This window comes from Mesocricetus auratus, unplaced genomic scaffold (assembly GCF_017639785.1).
Source record: "Mesocricetus auratus isolate SY011 unplaced genomic scaffold, BCM_Maur_2.0 Super-Scaffold_100676, whole genome shotgun sequence".
Taxonomy (NCBI): Eukaryota; Metazoa; Chordata; class Mammalia; order Rodentia; family Cricetidae; genus Mesocricetus; species Mesocricetus auratus.
Window position 1 is genome coordinate 56599450 of NW_024429266.1, and position 20701 is coordinate 56620150.

General features: G+C 51.5%; 1 protein-coding gene and 1 long non-coding RNA gene across 2 annotated transcripts in view; one reads left to right on the forward strand and one right to left on the reverse strand.

Moving 5' to 3' along the window:
• The window catches only part of Lrrn2 (leucine rich repeat neuronal 2), a 58315-nt gene extending 38299 nt beyond the window's left edge, over nucleotides 1–20016 (reverse strand). Inside the window, exon 1 of the mRNA XM_005073356.4 lies at nucleotides 19888–20016. The gene's annotated coding sequence lies outside the window, so the exon portion shown is untranslated. The remainder of the gene's footprint in view (nucleotides 1–19887) is intronic.
• On the forward strand, nucleotides 18475–19004 carry LOC121136739. Its single transcript, XR_005873835.1, has 2 exons — nucleotides 18475–18718; nucleotides 18836–19004. It is a non-coding gene; the product is annotated as an uncharacterized LOC121136739 (long non-coding RNA).
• Nucleotides 20017–20701: the final 685 nt, after the last annotated feature.

Genomic DNA, 20701 nt, shown 5'->3' on the forward strand with positions numbered 1-20701 from the left:
GTCCAAAGCCAGCGACACACACAGTGGGAACTGGACTCAGGTCCATACAGCTCAGGATGGGAATCTGTCCACTGTCCTTGCCACCCTCCTCAGTCTGTGATAGGACATTCAAGGATCTAGAAACTACTCTCGCCTTACTACGGTCTACTTTCCCAGGTACTCTATATGAACGGGGTGCTGAGTTATACTCTGTAGAGGAAAGTTGATCTGTGGTTAAAGAATGACCAACCCAGGTGGAACAGTTGGTCAGTAGCTGGGACCTGGAACTTAAATAGAAGTTGAATACTTGCAAGTTGCCTGGGGATGGCTCTTCTAAGGATATAGCTTATGGCCCTTGTAAGGATATAGCTTATTTGATGACGACTGGAAACTGACTTTTCTGGGCCTTTCTCTGTTCTCAGAATGGCTCGGGGGACTGGGTTGAGGAAATGGCCTTGATGGGGAAGGAGAGGCCCAACGAGCTTTGATGAGGCTCAAGATTACATAGGGCTACACAGGACCCCAAGCCAGAGGTGAGGCATGGATCCACATTTTCTTACAGTTTTTCCTGCACAGCCTTTGAGATGTCCCTTCAGTCTTGTGTTTTCTGCCCCAGGTGTCCTCCTGAACCTTCGTTTGAACCATAGATGCCAAAGGTACAGTGGGGGCACCAACCAGCACTGATTGAGGAGACAGAGAAGCTCATGGACGTGGGGTGTGTCAGCAGGGGCACAGGCGGGGGCAGAGGGTGTCATGTGGATGGCAGCCATGATACCTCTCACTACTAGTTAGCCTGGCCAGCAGGAGCCTGTACGCATCATGGGAGGCTCACTGAGAGCAGCTGATGATTCTGGAGTACCCTGCAGTAGCATTCGGTGTGCCATGTCTACAAACAAGGGCAGCTACCGCCGGCCCTGCGCTGGCATGCGCGGTGTGGCTATTATTCACTTGCTCCTTTGCAGGATACCTTTTGAGCCGAGTCTGGTTTCTCCTTGCTTTACACTGGGAAACACACTCTGCCTTCTCTAACTCAGTGCTAATTAGATGAGCAGTCCGGGGCTCTCCAGTCCACACAGCACTCTTCGGCACAGGTGGACACTCTGCGGGCTTTATCCTATGAGCTGTGTGTTGTGTCTGCTTGTGTTATCCATTCTTTGTACCCCACCTTCTATCATCCTCTCATGGAAAGGCAGGACACAGCCCCCACAGGCTAGCATCCATCTTCCCAGCCTGACCCTTGGGGAGGCTATTAAGCTGATGTTGCCAGATCTAGGAGGAGAGAGAAAAAAATGAAACACATGCTCAGGGGAGCAGAGGAGGGCAGAGGGACTCAGAGTCAGAACCATCTATAAGTCAGGCCAAGGAGAAACAATGGAAGCTTTCAAGGTAGAGAAAACCCCTGAAACAACAAGGCCTAGGGGAATGGGCTGTCCACCAGAGGAGGCCAGGCTCTGCAGAAGGGTTAAGGCCACTGCTGCCTTATCTCCATTAAAGCACTGGAAAGTGTCCCCTCCTAAAACGTTGTGGAAGAAAATACAGACGCCGGCAGAGCTGCCCTGTCACAGATGTGTGATTCCAGGTCATCGGCACCTCAGCCTGGTCCCTTCTCCCCTCGGCCTGCTGCCAGCACTTTGCACTGCCCAAGGGAACGCACTCTGCTGCACACTGTCTGCACCGTGGATGAGGGCAGCTGTGGTCTCTTTCCCATCCTCCATGCCCCCTCTGCCAGCCTGTCCATTCCACCTGCCTTCCCTCTGGTGTGCAGGGAAGGGACTCTTAAAATCAGCCTCAGCCCTTCCCACCCCAGGAAACCCAATCACTTACTTCCTCTGCCTTAAGATGAATAATCAAGTTGTCCCCTTGGCCTGTCACTACCACACACAGGTCCCTCCTGCTTAAGCCTCTGATGGCTGGCTTAGGATCTCATGGCTTTTTCCTATCCATCCCCATCTCCCCAGCTTTCTACCTCTGGGAGCTCCTGGATCAGTCAGCAGGTTAGGAACCCTGGCTCTTGACTCCTAGCTTCATGTCTCCCTTGGACTCTTTCTGGGCCTAACCTCTGCCTGTCTGCATTCTTTTCTTTTATAGGCTCTCCTTACAACCTCTTGTAATCTCTTGTACCACCAAAGTTAGACCAGTGACCATTTCTTTTGCACAAGTTTTTCCTTCCCATTCGGTTCCCTCAAGCACCAAACTTCTAATTGCATTCTTAGAACCAATCCTAAATCAGATATGTTACCCCTCTGCTCTTGTGGTGGCCCAAGTTACCATTCTATCTATTTTAGTCAGCTTTCCACTACTGTAACAAAATACATGAGATGCATCAACTTACAAAGAGGAAAGGTTGATTGAACCCACACATTGAGAAGTTTCAGTCATGACTGATTATTCCTGTTACTTTAGGCCATTGGTAAGGAAGAATGTCACGGTGTGGAGCATGCAGCAAAGCGAACTCTTCACCTCATGGCAGGGATGGGAAAAGAGGAAGAGACTGGTTCCTACAATCCTTTTTGAGGAAATGTCCCGGTGACCTCCCAACAGTGCTACTCTGGAAAACACACCTCTAACACACCACCCTTTGGGAGTCCTTACTCAAACAAGCCATTATAGCGTCTCTTTGGTGCTCTGATGATAGTGCTCACATATTTCAGGGGCAGAGGACACAGTTCCAAATGAGCACCAAGAAACCACAAATACTATGAACTCTTGCTTTAAGCTATTTGTAAGCATCACAATGGACAGTTTGCTTTCCTAAAACACTCCTCCAGCTCTGAGTTTGTGAGTCCCTGGAATACCACTGCTGAGAAGAGAGGTCTGGGACCTGATCTCCAATGCCCACTCAGACAGAAGCCTCCTCCAGGATTTCAGTCAACATGGACTCTACCATGTACAACTGTTGGTACTGGAACCTGTGTGATGACATGGGTCTGATTATTCAGAACCACTTCAAGGGGGATTTCTTCCTTGAGTAGAGCCTAGTTGTACCTGGGGTCCTTGGTAAGGGCTTGGTTGGCCCAAAGCACAGGTTCTCTTTAAGGCTATGTGCATATTTTCATATACTCTCTGTAGTGGGACCCGGTGTATCCTTAGTGCGTCCCTATGGGCAGGAGTTGGTTCTTGTCTTAGTTAGGGCTTCTATTGCTATGAAGAGACACCATGACCACAGCAACTCTTACAAAGAAAGCATTTCACTAGGGTGGCTCACGTATAGTTCAGAGGTTCAGTTCATTATCATGGTGGGGAGCATGGCAGCAAGGATGCAGACATGGTTCTAGCTACATCTTAATCAGAAGTAGACCGAGTATTACACTGAGCAAAGCTTGAGCACATATGAGACCTCAAAGCCCACCTCCATGCTGACACACTTCCACAAAGCCACACCTCACAATGATGCCACTCCCTCTGGAGGCCATTTCCTTTCAAACCACCATAGTTCTCATCACCCTACTCTACAGAGAGAGGGTGGCAGGAGGTACGCAACAAGCATCTCTGGGCATTGTGTCTAGGGCAGGCTTGGTCCAGCCTGTGGTTGCTCAATCTCATGTACTCCACATCTCAGGTTGGAGACTAAGCGCGTCATAAATCCTCTAGTTAAACCTCCTGAGGTCCCTGCTGAGCGGTAATGACTTGTCACTCCTTCCAGTGAGCAAAACCACCCAGGAAGATTTTGCAGTGTAGGGTGGGCATGTTCAGGGCCCAACGGATAGTTTTTATAGGCTACTACTGCCAAGCCTGACCCAGAATCTGACAGCTTGACCCAGCACTTCCTAGGAAAGCAATGGTGGCAAGAAGCTGGGGCTGCAAAGGTTGTTCAGCATTTTGATTAACCAAGCAACCTGGAAATTAGATGCAAACTACCAGGCAAATATGGAAATTACAAGACAGCCAATAGCTTTGGGCACTTTAGGCAATAAAATGGCAGACCTGTCTGCGATCAATATTTACTGCCCCAATTTCACTTTCCTAATGTTCCAAGTAAAACAGGAAGTGCAGATATCAGGCATGATACTGAGAAGATCAAGTCTTGTCTTGCAAATAGTGGTGCTCAGGGCGAGCTGGACAGGATTCCTACCCATGTAAAACAGGCACATCTCCCTGGCAAGCATTTACTGAGAATCCACTATGTATAGAACAACTTTCTGGATGCTATGGTAAGAGCATACAACACTCTTATGCAATAGAGTCGCATACAATAAACATCTATTAGTTTCCTCTCATTTAACATTTATTAAATGCTGTTTGCTAATCATGGGATGGACCTGAAGGATATTGAGCTAAGTGAAGGAAAACTCAAATCTAACAGTAAAAGATTAAGACTGTATGATTCATTTTATGGAACATCTGGACACCCTATAACTGTAGTGACAGAGAGCAGAACATCTGGATATTGTATAACTGTAGTGACAGAACAGATCAGTTGGAGCATACTGCTGTAAAGAGGCTGTCCTGGAACTTGCTTTATAGATCAGGCTAGCCTTGAACACAGAGCTCTGCCTTTCCCTGTGTCTCAGGTGCTGAGATTAAAGGCATGCGTCTCCACACCTTGGTTTCCTGGTTCTAATATTGCAGTGTAGTTAGGCAGGGTGTAAACTCTAGGGAAGGCTGGACGAAGGGTCCTTAGGACTTCCCTGTACATTTCTTTGTACCTCCAGTGAATTTATACTTGGTTTAAAATAAAAAAAAACTGTTTTAAAATTCAGTGCATCTAGCCTATAGCAAGTGTTCAATACATGTTGTTTTACTGCTACCACAGCATGGGAGTACCCCTGTGAATAACTCAGGCTCTGTTTTTGAGGAGCTTCCAACCCAACAGAAGAGAAAGACCAGTGGAGAAGGGCATTTCATAGCCTATGCAGAGTGTGTGAAGTATGTGGGAGGAATTTCCTGCAAAACACGTCACTAGATGTGAGGAAGATCCGTCAAGGAGAGGAGACTGTGAAGGTCCCCAGGTCAAAGATCCCCAGGTTTAGAGGCATGGAACAGCAAGGGGTGGCTGGGTAAGCAGGGCACATGGAGGGCAGTGAAGGACTAGGAGGCCAAGCCAGGATGGGCATGGCTCTGGTTCTTTAGGAAATGGTATGAGAAGCCACTGTCTTCTACCAGTTTCTGTGTCTGCCTTCTTCACTATGGTTCTCTGGGTACTTCTGCTTCTGGGTGGGACATTCTGTCCCTAGCGTGGAGTAAAGGTTATGAGGATCTCTGCAAAAAGTGAAAGGCCCAGCTGGCTCTCTTCAGATGCAGGTCATACCCCAGGTCCTGTCCACCCCTTGGTTTTGGTGTGACTCCTCCATCCCTTGTTGTATTCATCTTGAGTATGCAACAGCCTCCCACCCCCCTCCCCTCCCCCAAGCATAGCTGTGTAGCAGTGGTGGAAGCATTGGAGTGAGAACCCAAGCATCAGGCCCAGATTTAACTCTCGTTTTGATCAGCCATGTGACTGCAGGTGAGTCATCATGCTCTGTGACTTCTGCCACTGTGCAACAGGTGAGCATTTCACATGTCTCAGCTTTCTCACATGTGACACAAAGGGCAATGCAATTTAGCATCATAATGCTTGTGATGGTTCTGTAGTTTGCAAAGAGAACTTCAAATGTCAGACATGAAAGGGGATGATTGCTGAGAGAACTACCAGTGAGAAGGGGCCTGAACTAGAGACTTTGGCTCTCCTTTGAACCTGGATGCAGCTAGTGGAAAGGGAGGAGGAGAAGAGAGGAGAGACACTCAGAGGCCACTGACAAGGTGCAGCCATCTGGTCTACCAATGCCACTCAAAATCAGACTTTCCTCCAGTTTAATTTTTTAGAAAGATTTACTCATCTTTATGTGTATTATGTGTTGCTTGCATTTATGTATGCACACTACATGTGAGCCTGGTGCCTGTGGAGGTCAGAAGAGGGAATTGGGTATCCTTGGACTAGAGTTAAAGACAGTTATGAGCAGCCGTATGGTATAAGGAATTGAACCCGAGTCCTCTGCAAGAGCAGCCAGTCTCTTAACTGCTGAGCCAACTCTCTAGCCCCTCCTCTTGCTTTTTGGTATGAGATTCTTTTAAAATTCTGCTTAAAATTTTTTTTTTTTTTGGTTTTTCGAGACAGGGTTTCTCTGTATTGTTTTGGAGACTGTCCTGGAACTAACTTGCTCGGTAGACCAGGCTGGCCTCGAACTCACAGAGATCCGCCTGCCTCTGCCTCCCAAGTGCTGGGATTAAAGGTGTGCACCACCAACGCCCGGCTTAAAATTCTTTTTGTAATGAATTTACTCCTTAATACTTTTTATTCTTCTCTCTCTCTCTCTCTCTCTCTCTCTCTCTCTCTCTCTCTCTCTCTCTCTCTCTCTCTCTCTCTCTCTCTCTCAGTTACCATACCCAGTTCTCATTTGAACTTTTGAGAGATCTTCCTGCACAGGGAGATGGGACCTGGTCAAACACTGGATTTAGGGGTAAAGGAAGAATGGCTAATGAGTCCCAGTCCATGGCTTGCGGAACAAGCATGAGGTGGTACCATTCACAAAACCAAGCCACACGGTGGAGGCAGGGGTGGAAAGGGCGTGGAGAGTTAGGCAAGTACAACTCTGGATTACATAGATATGCCAAATCTGAAGGCTCCTGGCACATCTGTCTTAATCACCTCAGCAGGTGACTCTGAGGATACAGGCCTAAACTGAAAGGCACAGATTGGAGATTTGGATGTCATCTGCATGCGGATGATAAGGGGAGCTATTCTTGTGAAACCATGACCTGGAGACAGGCTCCCCGGTCAGGAACAGTACCCCAACAGAGACAGACCACAAGGAATGCTAACATTTAAAGACTGAGCCGAGAAGGATGAGTCAGCAGAAATGACTCTGGTGTACCCAGGAAAGCCAGGAATATGGAGTCAGAGAAACCCAGAGAAGGAGAGGTGAGGGGAAATGCTTCTACAAATGCAGCTTGTTCCCTGACTTGAGCAGACTGGAGAGCTGCTTCCCAGGGCTGGAGGAGGAAGCCATACCCGAGTGGGGCTGAGGAAGGTGTGGGCGGTGTGGAGCAGCTCGCACTGGTGGAGCCAAGTCTCTCAAGACACTTGGCTTGAGAGGATGAAGACTGGGTGTGGGCAGCGTCTGGGCTGGAAGGATTGTGGTGTTGGTTTGTTTTTCTGAAACCAGAAGAAACTACTGGAGGGCCAGGGGTAGGCTCGAGGGGTAGGCTTGAGGGCCGGGAGCACTGATCTGTGGTCGCACCCTGTGCCTGGGCTGACTGGGTGGGGGGGAGACGGACACGGATGAGAGGTGGTGGCCCTGCGGGTTTGGTAGGGACAAGCTGGGGAGCTCTGCTCAAAGACAGCTTTTTCTCTGTCAAGTGTGAGGTGAGGTCCTCAGCTGAGATCCCTGATGGATGGAGGCGGAGGTTTGGGGAGGAGGGTGTGAAATATCATCATCTAGAGTCAGGAGGGAAAACCAGGAGACAGGATAGGAATACCAGGCTCTTTTGAAGAACACGTTGGATTGGTGATGGTGAGCCTGTAGATGTGCCCATCTGCCTCAGTGTGTTTGTGTGTGCACGAGGGTGTGCGGGGGGGGGCAGTAGGGGGGAGCTTTGACCTCAGGCATAAAAAGATAGAGCCACTGATCCAGAACTGGGACTCTGAGGCAACAAAGACACAGGGTCAAGACAGCTTAGGATGTTGGCAGGAGGGTCCTTAACGTGACCATGGGATCTGTCTGGGATCAGAGGAGGGAAGGAGAAGGGTCCAGTGGATCCAGGATGCCAGACTTCAGGGATGGTGCTGTAGGGGCCTTTGGCTAAGCAAGTTGGGAGACCAGGAGGTGGTCATCAGAGAGTGGGGTGATTCTCTAGGTGACTTGCAGGTGATGGCTAAATCTAGAGCATGGACTGATGGGGAGGAGCCACCGAAGGGCTGCTGGGCCTGAGGTATGATGTCCACAGACTCATTGATCTAACCAGGTGACAGACAGGCTTGGAAAGAGGAGGGTGAGTACGAAGGGAAGAGGGTGAGTATGTGGGGAGGGTTATAGGAGGAGAGGAGTAGGGGAGAGGCGAGATATGGACAGATGCCAAAGGCTTAACTAATAAGGCAAGTAGCTAACAAAGAGACAAGGGAGTCAGTGAGACTATGAGGCTTAGAGAAATAGCCCCCTTTTGCATGAACTAGATCAGGAAAACCAAGAAAACTAGGAAATCTGAGAACAGGTAACAGACCTAACACAAGGCCAGAGTCAGGAGCTTTATGTCCAGTTCCCGCAGCACTAAACATGTGGTGTGACCTCAGGCAAGGCATCTCCCTTCTGTGCAGCTTAACTTTCTCATAAATAAAAATAGGTCTGGGGAAATGGCTAAGGTCTGGCTTCCAGTCCAGGTTAGAAGTGGCAGTATGGTGTGTTCAGGTAGTAGCTGCAGGGACCCCTAAATCATTATCACCTAGATACCAGCTCCAGCGTGAACCTGAGTGATGAGAACACTACTGGCAGGCTAGTCCCTGGGGCTCCAGTGTCACTGCCAGGACTCCAGAGTGCCTTCAGTGTTCACCTCCTCAGAGGTGGCTGGAGGAGGGCTCCCAAAGACACTTGCTGCAGGCAGAAGCCCACCTGCTGGCAGAGAGGAAAGCAAGTGTCCTAGCTCCCCTCGCTCTCCTATCTTCTGTCCCTGCACCAGCCAAAGGAGTATGTGCTCTGTCGAGCAGGAGACAACAGGTACATCCTGCTTCTCTTTTGGCTGGTGGCAGGGGTGGTTCTCAAGGGTCTTCAGAAGCTCTTGAAGGTAGATGAGTGACCACCCGTCAGTTCCTTAACCCTAAGCCTTTCTCCTCCCCAAGTTAGTTCTGAAAACACCCACCATTTCTGCAGAGTTGGGTGTTATCTCCTTGTACTTAGAGCCCCCACAAGGCAGGCCTTTCTCTGGGGACCAGCCCCTTCTCCAGAGAGCCATACAAGGACTGCTTCCAGGGTGCTGGAATTCTGAGAGGTGCTCCCTGCTCAGAGAACACGCAAGCAAACTAGTCCTGCCTGCTAATCACAACACACCAGGAAAGACCTGGTGTCTGCTGGGTGCTTGTACTCAGTAGTAAATGTTCAATAAACATTTACTGAATAAATGAAGTCATTTCAAATATTTAAAGAAGAAAACCTCACCAAGTCCATTCTTTGTTATTGATTACATTGCTACTATTTATTCGGGTTGGTAATTAGAAGTCTGTTAAAAACATCCTCTAATATTTATCAGGCCAGCTATGCACCAAGCATCTTACAAAAGTGAACTGATTTTATTTCACGGTCCCATGAGCTGGGTATGTCAGTCCCATGTTAGAAATAAGCAAATGGACGCTTAAAGAAAAGGTAAGAGCCTAAGGTCACAGAGGTGGCAGCGGCCACTGGATTCTAACCTAGCTTGGGAGCTGCTTTTAAAGGTAAAGCTGTGTTCAGCACACCAGCTGCCTCCTATGATTTCTCAACACAGTGGCATCAAGAGAGACAGGAGTGGAGGGGAGGACTGAGTCGCATGAAGGAAGAAGGCAGCAGAGGCTCCCCACAGCCCCTCCCAACAGCCTTACCCTGGGAGCTTCGTGCAAGCAGAGTGGAGAAGAGTCAGGATCCTGTGGGTCTAGTCCTCTTTGCTGGCTGGGCTGGTTCTCCCTCCCCACATCATCTCACATTTCAGTAAGCGCTGCACTCCTTACTTCTCTGAATGCTTCAGAGACCAAGAAACAGCAAGGGCCTGTGGACACTGCCCTCACTCTTGTCCCAGGGACCCCTTGTTCCGGAGCCCAGGGGAGCAGGCAGGAGACTGCCAGAAGACAGGCGTGGTCTGGCCTGCCACAGCTGAACACAGCTAGAAGCTCCCACACCTGCTCAAGCCGTCTGATTAGGTGAGCAGCTGTGCTCCACATCTGTCTGTCCACCTGTCTCCTTTGCAGGGCTGTGGAGACAGCCAATGCTCTTCAGAAGTGAGGCCTTAGGCCTGAGGAAGCCTCTTTACTTGGACTATTACTCTGCAGGGACTAAAAAGGGTGGAAAAGGAAGGCTTCTGCCTCAGTCTCCATTCAACACTTTGAGCCCCTCCCCATGGCCAAGTCTCCCTCGCTGCCTCCAGCTCCTCCTCCCGGCTTCCCAAGCTCTGCCTGCCAAGCTCTGCAAATTACCACACATGCCAATAAGTCATTAGAAACCAGAATGGCAAATGTGGGGTTGCCATGGAGACCGACACCAGGAACTGGCAGCCCTGGGGGCTGGCCAATGGCTCAGGTGTGTGGGGTGGGGAGCTGGGAAGGCTGACTGCCTGACAGAGGCAGATAAGGTGCTATTGAGGTGCTGCTGGCTCTGACTGCTTCCCTTCCTTCCCATTCCCAAGGCCTGTGATGCTCACCTGCAGCTCACTAGGGTGAGGATGAATCCTACACAGGCTGGGGTGGGGAGCAGGTGCAGAGGAGGTGGCTGTGATAATACCCAGCTGGTAGCCAGCCTCAGGGCAGGCGGTACTGTAACCCTAAGCAGCCTGGGTTTGGTTACCTATGTCTTGGGGAAACTAAGGGCCCAGCTGAGGGTCCAAAGGCAGGTCAGAACTGAAGAAGGACTGTTCTGAGTCTTGGTTTACCTCTGCCAGGCACTTAGCACAGCGACCTCTGTAGGTAAGTACACACACTGTGTTTCTGTCTCTCACACACATTCTCTCTCTCTCTCTCTCTCTCTCTCTCTCTCTCTCTCTCTCTCTCACACACACACACACACACACACACACAGTCTGCACACTGGTGACTGAAAGAGAGAATTAATGAAAACAGCCAGGATTTGACAAGATAAAAGCAAGCCCTGGTGTGGAGCCCCAACTTGTTCACCAACTCAGTGTGACCTCCAACAGAGCCCCTTCTCTCTGGGCTTTGGCTTCGCTATCTAGAAGATGTGGAGGTGCTACTTCAAACATAGTGTGTTTCAAAGTAGCTTTCAGGTCACAGGTTATGAAACAATTCCTCCAGAGTCACAGGGAGGTCAGCAGGAGGCTGAGTGGAGTTCTGGTCTACCTCACTACATTTTTTTTGCCTTATACGTAGTTTCCTATGGTTACAGTAACAAATTAACACAAATTTAGTGTCTTACTTGGGCTTATCTATTTATTAGAGGCATAGAGGTTAGACTAGAATGGGTTTCTCTGGGCTAAAGTCAAAGTATCTCCTTTCTGGAGGTTCCAGGAGACACCGTTCCACACTTTTCCCTGCTTCCAGAGGCTGCCTTCTTCTTGGCCAAAGGTTAGCAATCACTGGTCAAGTCTTTCTCATGTGCATCTCTCCAACACTGACTTCTGCCCCTTTTTCACAGGACCCTTGGGGTTACACTGGACTCACCAGGATAATTCAGCATGTCTGAAGGTCAGTTGGCACCCTTCAATCTATTTATAACCCTGTCTCTTTTCTTTTTAAAATAAACTTATTTCACTCATATGCTGGCCTCAGTCTTCCTCCCTCCTCTCCTCCCAGTTCCTCTCCCATCCCTCTGTTCTCCCCCCCCCACTGTTTCATTTCTATGCAACAGCATATTCACAGGTTCTGGGGACTAGTGTAATACAAAAGGGCTCTTACTCCGACTACCACACGTTGCAGTTTTGTTTTGAAACAAAGCAAGACACCAAATTCTAAAAGCACTGGAAAGAGCAAGGCCAGATGACTTTCAGTTATGAAGTAAGCCAGACTTGGTTCCTCTTCTTGTCTCTTGGGATATCCTGGACTGCACAGAGATGAGTCTAGCTCCATCCGAAAAAGGGACCTAAGGAGGAACAGATGAGGACCAATCTAAAGAACCTCCTTGCCTGCACCCCACATGCGCCCCGACATTCAGATCACCCTGCAGTGCCTGTCTTGGTCTGCTTTCCAGACAAGATCAGATGGAGCTGAGTGTGTATGTCAGGTGCACTGTTTAGCAGTCATGCAGCTGAGATACCAGCCTCTCTCTTCCACACACCTTGACCTTCAAAAACCACACCCAAGTTCGGAAAGCCCAGTCTTGGAACCTTCCTCTGGGCACCTTGCCAGTCCTGGGGGTCATTTCTAGATCAGCAGGTGAAATAACTCCTCTTTGCCCTGGGGGAGAGATGATGGCCCCCTCTCTCCTTATATACGTTCTGTCTGCCAAGGGCCTGAGTTGAGACCCGGTGAGGCTGAAGACCACTCCTCAGCTAATGGTGGGAAGTAATCATGGCCTGGTGTCTTTAGATTTTATTCAAACGAGTCACCCTCTTCTCGGTCCTGTTTCTCTCCTGGTATAAACCTGCGGCTCATCCCCATTGCTGCTTCTCATGCTCCAGGAGTCTCTGGAAGGGCAATGCATTGCAGAAGGGGGAAGCTGTTCTCTGGAGGAGCAGCCCTGGGGAAAGGGAGGGGGAAAGGACCTAACATTTATTGAGATCCTACTTTATAGTAGGCGCTTTACACAGATTAGATCCTTTAATATGGCTGCGGAGAGTCACAGCGATGTGGGGCTGCATTCTGGCTCTGTCACTTGCTGACTGTGTGTGGCCTCCGGCAAGTGACTTAAAGCTTCTCAGCTTTAGTTTCCTCAGCTGCAAAATGGGAGAAAATAATGTCGACTTCCCAGTGTTCTGTGGATTAAATGAGATAAATGCAGGAAAGCCCTGGGCGCCTTGGAAGCATGCACAAGTGTTAGCTATTATTATTAACAACCTTGGGAAGTAGGTGTTATTAACCCTGACTTAACGTAAGCCCAAGCTGAGGCTCAGAGAGGTTAAGCTAAAACGCCCAAGGGCAAGTAGCTAGAAAATGGGGCTCTCACCCAGCTCCCACGGACTCCGATGCTCAAGATTGTGAACCATAAGGACAACAGTCTTAGACTCAGCCCTGAAGCTTCAAGGAGCAGGACCTGGGGGGTCTTAGCTCTTGAGGACCCAGATCAGGAGAGTTGGCTAATTGAGTGAACGGTGGCAATTTTACCCCTGTGACCCCTGGCTTCTCTTCTTTGGCTGAGGTCCCAGGAGGGGTGCATTTTTGCTTATACTTCGAGTAGGTGAGGATACCCTGATGGATTCTCTTACTTCATTTGGCCCGCTCACCCTCTGCTGCAGAGACAAGCCAACTCCAGCTACAGTGAAGACCCCCAACTCTTGGGGGAAGGAGCAGTCACTCCGCTAATAGGACAGTAACCTGTTAGTGGTGGAGTAACCTGCCAGATGGAGGAGCTCATGGACTGATTTGAGAAGAGAGTCTGGCTGCTGACTGGATGGGAAAATGGAGCCCAGGGGCTTGTCAGAGCAATGGCCATTGCTAGTGGTGGGTCAAGAGCATTTGCGGAAGGCTCAGAGGGGTTCTGAGAACAAAACAGAAAGCAGCTGCACCTGAGAAAGAGGCAAAACCCTGGAGGACAGACTTCACTCCTAAAGGGCTGTAGTTCTTTTCCCTGGAGGGGTTTCAGAGGCCGTGAGAAGCAGAGGCTGCAGAGAAATGACTGTTTCAGGGGCATCCCCCCACAAGTCCCCTACTTCCATGACCTGTCGTGGAGCTTGCTGACTCCTCCCACCCCTTACGTGACCCCTCATCCTCCCCTCTTGCTTGATCAACATTCTCGCCTTTCCAGATATAGATTCTTGAGTCCTTCCCTCTGCAGAGTGGAACCCCACTTTGTTCCCCAGTCCCCAATCTGCCGCACCTCCCAAGGAAGCGATCCCTGTGTACTCCCACACAGAGCACACAGTTCTGATAACATTTATAGTCTAAGTCACAGTTTAGCACTTGATTTTAAATACTGTCTGGTATTATTCCCTCATTATTTCAGAGTCTGAGTTCTGCCTCCCCAACTCATCTGAGCATCTCCCTACCAGCAGGGACCAGGGCTTCCACTTTACCTTGTCCCTAAATCCACACCCATACCTTCCCAAGACCAAGTTCCACAAACAAGTGGGTACACATCGATTGACCCAAACAGTCACAATGGCAAAAGGATGCTGGAATGGAAGACCCCAAACTCCAGGGTTTCAAGAATCCAAATCCTGAAATGTCTGCCATCGCACTCAGAAGAAGCCAAGTCCTCGGTGAGAACGGTAACTCCAGTCTAGCCTCCTGGTTATATCCCCAGCCTCGGCTTCTGCCTTTTTCACCAGGCACACACCCCCTCCTCAGCACCTTTCCAGCCTCCCTGGCCCCATCCTGCCTCCCAGCCCGTGCACCAGCTGTTCCTTTGGCACGGTACCGATTTAACCTCAGCTAGCCAATGTGGCCACCCCAAACAAACCTCACTCCCCAGCCCGCCCATCATACATCTTCTATTTCTTTTCCTTGCTGTAGTTTTCTCTGGAGCACTTAACACTAATATGCCATTTGCTTTCTAAGTTTACTTTGCTGTATCCCCAGACAGCAAAGTAAAAGCTCCTTAAGGGTAGAGCTCTCTGTTATTCCCTGCTGCCTGTACCCCTGGGGCAGGCACCGAGGCTCGGTAAACACTGCCTAATGAAGAGGCCCACCACCCACCCTGTGTAGGATGGCAGAGGCATGGCCCTGCAGAGATGGGCCATGGGCGGAGCCATAGGTCTCCTGGGTTATGGGAGTCCATCCTACCTCCTTGGCTGGGCCATCCTGAGCATCAGGGGAAGTGCCAACCTTTCTTGTCCCCTTTCTCCTGCACAGCTATACAGCTGCTGCACCTTCAGGGCGTCTCGACCTTCGCCTTCCCAAGCGACAGGTTCTCCACTGGCCCCAGTCTGGGGAGCAGGGCTTTACAGACCTCCCCAATCCTTGCTGTCTTTCTCTCTGCTTTCTCCTTCCGGGCAGATCAGATAAGACAGACCCACTTCTCCTGGGGGACCCAAACTGGCTGCTTCACAATCATCGCCTCTTCTACCACATGTTTTCTCTGAAGGAGCTGCCTCAGAGATGCTTGTAAACAGAACCGGCTGCATTGGCTCTCCCCAGGACACCTGAGCCTGCCATGTTAGCTAACCCATGCAGCCCACTGAAGGTCCTAAGTAGCCTGCCTGTCTCCTTTCACCTTTCCCGGGTGTGTCCCATCCCCCCCTCCTCCAGAGGGCCATGCTTTGGTTGGGCCCTTTCCTGTGTTCATGGGCACGGAATCAGGGTCAGCTTCTTGAAGGCCCTGGAGGCCCTCGCTGAGGCAGAAAGAAATGTGTTAAATCTCAACTATCAGGTCCTGGGGTTTGCAGATGTGAGCCATTGGTAGAGAGCTTGCTTGGCATGTAAAAAATCCTAGGTTTGATCCCTACTATGGCCAAGACACAAACAACAAAAACAGGTTAAAGGCTCTGGAAACCATACCCTGTTGGAGCAGGAAAAAGAAGTCAGGGAGACTCTAAAGTTCCCTAAAGAGTTCCAGGTAGTACTGGCTTGAACAGGGCAGGTGTGGGGAACTTGTTCTAGTCGGAAGAATCTAGCTTGGAGAGTAGGCTACATGACTCTGGGCTACCCCTAGGCAAATAATTGCTGGATCCTGGGATGCTGAAGAGGCTAGTCCCCTGTTGTCCCTCATTTCATCTCCTTGAAGCCTGAGACTCACTTGTTCCATGTTTAAATTAGGGACAAATGTAGCACCCAGGCAATAGGGGCATTTGGGGTCTAGCTGGACAACACAGGTAACGCGCTCTGCCCCGTGCCTGGCACATGAGTGCTCAGTAAATGCTAGGTGTTGTAATGTGTGTCATTACAAGTGGAGAAGTGGAAGCTGAGGAACTGTTTTTTGCCCCAGGAACTCTGTGCCTGCTCTTCATGTTAGAACTTGCTTCAAGTCCATCAAACGCTGAACAGCAGGGAAGATGTGGGTGGAAGAAACACACAGAGACAAACTGAATTCTAAAGCAGACCGTGGTTAAACTCCCTCCTACAGCAGCTTTCCAAGACCAAGGCATCTCCCAGGTCCCCAGGAAGGACCAAAAGCCAGAGGACAAGGCCTTGGCTACAGCAGAAGCTGGGCACTCATGGTTGAGAAATGTGTGGGAGGCCAAGGTCACACAACCAAACTCAGCAGGGCTGCACCAGGCCCCCTGCTTGGCAGCCCACTCTTTTAGACCAAGGGGTGTGGGGCTGTTCTGGGCAGCTAGCCAGTCCCACTAGAAGTCCAGCTCCTAGCACCAGGAATAAAAAGGCTGAAGAGGGATACTAAGTGGTGCCAGTGATGTCCATAAAGGAAAGCGTGTGCACATACCCCCCACAGTGCATTTTCATAGACAATTCCTGTGCCCCAAATACCCCCAGCCCCACTGTCCTGAGGCCCTCTACCTCTGCTAGCTGGCCCCCTTTTCAGGCCTTGTCCCGAATCTAGCAAGTCTTTTTCTAGTCTGCAGATGCTGAGTAGTCTCCTCTCTTCAGCCCTGAACCACAGCACTGGCTCCTTGATAATAACTACTTATATAGCACTTCCTATATTCCAGATACTGTTCTGGGCTCCTCTCCCTGAGTGCCCTGCTCTTATGAAGTAGGTATTATATCAAACCACTAATAGATGAGGAAACTGAGGTGCAGGGGGGTCAGATGTCTTTCCCAGAGTCTCCCAGCAACAAGTGCTACAGCTGGGTAGAACTTGGGCAGGTGGCTCCACCTACTCTAATGCGAGCTCCCTTATGGCAGACAATAGCTGATTCATCTGTTTCTGCACAGAGTAGGTGCTTTAGGGAAGAGGGGCTGACTGAACAAGTAAAGTCGGAATGAGACAAACGCCACATGACTTCAGCCTGTGCGTTATAGCCTAGAGACACCTATGCTACCCAGGGGGTCTAAAGCAAAAGGCACCTCTCTGGTTTGGCCTGTCTTAGAATATAGCAGGAAAAACACTCCTGCTATTTTTTCATGCCCTGGTATTTGTTTTGAAGCTGCCATCTCCCACTGTCTTCTTCCTGTTTGTGGACCCACTTCCAGCTAGACCACTGACCTTGTCCTGGCCCGCAGTCCTTGCACCCAAGCTGCCGACCCCCATTCTCTGTCTCTGGGCTTTTGTGACAGTGAAGGCTTACCTGAGCAGAACAGGAGCAACCCTGACTCATTAGGCTGGCCACCGATGGAGCTCCCTCACTGACCTCAGATGAACATGGCAACGCCCTCCTCACTCTTAACCCCGATGAAGGCGGAGGCCTAGGGAAAGTGGCTGCTAGTTACAGCTTGTCCCACTTGTAGGTCAGAAAGATTCTCTGCCCTCCCTGTGTCCTCTGCAGTGCCTTCACTCCTATAGAAAGCGTTCCTGGATCATGTGAGAAGGTTTATTCATGCAACCACCCAGCAAATATAGTCTGAACTCTAAGGAGAGAGACAAGACACGCTCCTGAAAAGCTAGGGCAAATATGAGCTTCATTGCAACTGTAGGAGTTAGCAGATGTCATACATCATAAGAGCCGACTGAACTGCAATGGAGGTTTAAGAAAAAAGCACCTGAGGCAGTGCTCCACTCTCCTCAGGCCCCAACTCCTCAGCTGGAAAGCAGGGATTTGATACAGCCCTTTAGGAGGGCTGAATACAATGGTTTCTGTAACACTCCTCACATAGCCTGGGGCAGAGCAGCTGCTCCCACAAGCCACTGCCTTCTCCACAGCCCTGGCCCCCAAGACAGATGATGGTATATAAACTGCTCCATCCTTTCAGCTTAGAAGTGACTTAAGTGGTACAACCTATATGGTAAGCAACGAGCCTGGGATATTAAGGGTCATGTTGTGGTGGTAATTTGCTAGGATTATTTTTACTTCTCCTCTCCCTCCATTAAACCTTTGAAAGAAACTGGTGGGCATGGAACTGGCTAGCAATCATGTTCAAATACAAGATTGGCTCTGCCTGTGACATGGAGGTTTGTATCCTCCACTCTTAAGATAGTGCTAGGTACATAGTAGGTGTTCAATTAAGTAGGCTGAATTAAGTTTTTAAAAAGCAGTGAGTTTTCTCTTCCTTCAGATAAAAGAAGCAAGGGAACAGAGAGCAGGAGGAGCAAGTGAGTGAATGGCAGGGCATTGGGGACACCAGGGACAAGGAAATTCAGGAGCCAGACCTGCCAGCCTGGTACTCTCCGTGAAGGGGACAACTTTTCATGTGCCCTCACTGTCAAGACATGGTGGGAGCCATCGCGCGCCTAGTGTGGTTTAAGTTGTGTTTTACAGAAAGGCAGAGGTGGAGGTAGAGACCTGGAAGGGAGGGAGGGAGGTAAACTCGGAGAGGAGGGGGGGGGGTGAGAGATGAGCAGAGTGGTGTGAGGGCAAAGGGGGGTGGGGAGGTGCTTGGTGAAGACAGGAGATAAGGAGGAATGGGAGCGAAGGATCTGCAGTACTAGCTCGGTGCAGAGCTTAGACCTCTGGGTTCTTGCTGCCATTGGTGTCTCCCTGTCAGGAGATGTGGGTCTGGGGAGGCTTCTAGCTGCTGGATCCTGTGAGTGCCAAAATCCCTGAAATGCCAGAGTCTTTTCATTGCACCCTTTCCAAATAACATTGTACCCCAGACCCCAGGCACCCCTTGACAGGCAGCAAAAACCATCGGAGACTGGGCAGGGAAGGAAGAAGGCCCGAGAGGCACAGACCCCTGGCTCAGCTCCTTTTCTCCTACTTCTTCACAACATCTCCTGGTCAGGAAAGTGGGTCAAGCCACCCACATGAGACTCTTTCTGCTAAGCAGAAGACCCGTTGGCCAGGGGGGCCTTTGCATCCTGCACTCAGCCCTGCCCTTCTTTGCCCTTTGGAGGACTGTTCAGTGGACCAGCTTTCTCCCTCAGAAAGAGAGCACTGGCCAGAGAGACGTTGAGACGGTGCATGGAGCCTGCCACCTTTTTGGGTACGTAAGACACCTGGGTCTTTGCTTCTGGTCCCTTCGACAATGATGAAGAAGCTGGCAATAGGCCACTCTTGCTGTCCTGACCTGGCTTCTCTCTCCACTGCCCACTCCTCCTAGGGTCTTCAAGCAGAGGGCCCTGCCAGTCCATCTCTGGCAACCAGCGGCAGCCAGCGCTGTGCCCAGCCCACCCCCTCCAAGCCCTGCCAGTCGCCCAATTAGAAGCTGCGTTGGCTTCAACAGATGGGAGCTGCGGCAGCCTGAGGAACAGAGCACAAAGCCCAGCTGACATTTTCCTTCCTGTTCATTTGGTGGGGGAGGAAGGGCAGGGGCAGCCGGGAGCATTGTAACACCCTACCAGGGCCCTCTCCCGGGGTCCAGTTCTCCCCGCCTCTTCAGCGTCTCAGTTCAGCTGCCTCACCCCGTCGCTCTCGGTTCTTGGCTGGCTGGGCAGCCTGCGCCTGCACAGCCCTGTCATGCCAGCAGGACAGACGGCCCACCTGTGGCTGTCCAGCCCAGCCTGCCGTGATGCGGTGGCCTCGGAGCAGCTTCAAACCGCACAGCGCCCAGGCTAAGCCCGGCCAGCCCCTCCCCCACCCAAATGTCCCATCCTAGACTGCAGTCAGACCCCAGTCGCCCACCCGAGAGGAGCCTGGCTCTCGGTGCCAGACACTTCGAACAGACCCAACCAAGGCCATCCTGTCTTTTCCACACAGCCGCCACCCGAGCTCCCAGGAAGGGAAAGTCCCCTAGGCACTGGAGCGCTTCCGTGCTGAGAGTCCCCCTCTGTCACGCCCTCTCTAACCCCGGGGCCACCTCTTTGACTCCTCCACATCTCCTGGGCTCCCCGTTACCCAGCAACAGTTTGAAGGGTTGGGGCTTCTCCTGGTAGGTTCAGGCCCCGACCCCCTCCCGCGCCGCTCGGGTCCAGCCGGCGCAGAGGCCACCTCCTTTGCATTCTCCAGCTCTCCTTCCCCGGCCCCTCCCGGCCTTCTCCCAAGTCATCAGCTCTCCTGCAGGCATCTTGGCGACCGCCGCGGTCGCGGTCGCTCTCCCCTCCCCCACACGGTCAGCAGAGCCCGAGCTGCCCGGACTGGATCGCGGCGACCCTCACGGCCACGCCAGAGGCCTCGGCGTCCACGACCCCGGCCGCCCGGCAGCCGCACACTCACCGCGCGGGAGCCGTCCTATGTCTGTCGCTCGCCTCCCGGCTGGGGACATTGCTCCGCGACGCGCTGCCACCCAGGCCCGGAAAGCTTCTTCCCCAACCTGCACCTGTCCTGGGAGTGGTCGCGATGCCGAGCCTGCCAGGGCGTCAGGGGAATGGCAGTGTCCCCAATACTGCGCGCCCGCGGCCGGAGGCTGGCGGCCAGGGCCGGCGCTCCCGGAGCGCCGCGCGTCTGCGGAGCACAGAGCAGGCCCGCGGCGCCCGGCGCCCCCGCCGCGCCTCCTCCCTCCCGGCTGCTCGCAACTCGCTCGTCCTCCTCACTAGCTGCTCCGCCGCGCTCCCAACCTCCCCAGCCCACTCTGGTCGCCTCCTCCCTGTCTGCTTGCCACGCCAACCCCCTCCAGTCCCGCTGCCATTTTAACTCCTGAGTGGCCAGAAGCCCCTTCTGCCTCGCATGCACACACCCTAGAGGAAGGAGTTGGGTGGGGCACGATGCTGTAGTTTGAGCGGTTCTTCTGCATCAAGACTCAAGGCTTGTGGGAGAGAGGGAGAAGGGCATGGCGCTTGGGGCTCAGGGAAGAAGTGAATGGCATTACTGATGCTCCCTCCGACCCTCTTGCAAAAGCCAGCAGGACAGATGGGAAATTCAGCTTGTAGGACAGGTGTGGCTCATAGGCACAGCTGTGGCTGTGACCACAGTTTTGCATGATGCTACCCTCCCCAAGTTAACGGTGGGTAAGGACAGTGGCTGAGTTTGTCCGTGGGTATGGGTGGCTCTTCTGCTAAAGGGAGGAGCAGCCCTTCCAGCACTGTCTCCA